General features: G+C 41.5%; 1 non-coding gene across 1 annotated transcript; it reads right to left on the bottom strand.

Moving 5' to 3' along the window:
- Positions 1 to 364: 364 nt before the first annotated feature.
- Positions 365 to 471, bottom strand: LOC141694558 (small nucleolar RNA R71). Its single transcript, XR_012563851.1, has one exon. It is a non-coding gene; the product is annotated as a small nucleolar RNA R71 (small nucleolar RNA).
- Between the last annotated feature and the right edge of the window lie 375 nt (positions 472 to 846).

Genomic DNA, 846 nt, shown 5'->3' on the forward strand with positions numbered 1-846 from the left:
AGACTTTGATGGATTACTCTCAACCGAAGATAAATGATATTTAGTCTAGCATTGTTCGACTAACCATCTCGGCTAATACCTTTGAGATCAAGTCGAGCACGATTCAGATGATACAGAACTCAGTTCAGTTTGGGGTTCTCCGACAGAAGACCCCAACATGCACATCAGAGATTTCATCGAGATCTGCGACACTTTCAAGTTCAATGGAGTTTTTGAAGATGCTATAAAGTTGAGGCGTTTTCCATTCTCTCTGCAGGATAAAGCTAAGTACTGGTTACATTCTCTACCACCAGGGTCTATCACCAAATGGGAGGATCTTGCTAAAAAATTCTTAACTAAATTATTTCCTATGTCGAAGACTACTGCGATCAGAAACGCACTTACTCAATTTGCTCAGCAATCTGGAGAATCTTTATATGAGGCTTGGGATCGTTATAAGGAGATGCTTAGGAAGTGCCCTCATCATGGGATGCCTGACTGGATGATCATTAACTACTTCTAAAATGGATTGGGTGCTACTTCTAGGCACATGCTTGATGCAGCATTAGGAGGAGCCTTGTGGGCTAAAAGCTATGATGAAGCTTATAAATTGATTGAACTGATGGCTGCTAATGAATACCAGAATCCTACTCAGTGACTATCTCAGGGCAAGGTAGCAGGAATTCTGGAGTTAGATGCAACTACTGATATAGCTGCTCAGCTGAAAGCTTTGACGATGAAGGTGGATTTTTTTGGCTAATTATGGAGTTAATCAGATCACTAGTGTCTGTGAGCTTTATGCTGGTGCCCATGAGACGGAGCAGTGTGTTATTTCTAGTGAATCAGCTCAGTTCATGAGCAACTTTC

This window comes from Apium graveolens, chromosome 10 (assembly GCF_009905375.1).
Source record: "Apium graveolens cultivar Ventura chromosome 10, ASM990537v1, whole genome shotgun sequence".
Lineage (NCBI taxonomy): Eukaryota > Viridiplantae > Streptophyta > Magnoliopsida > Apiales > Apiaceae > Apium > Apium graveolens.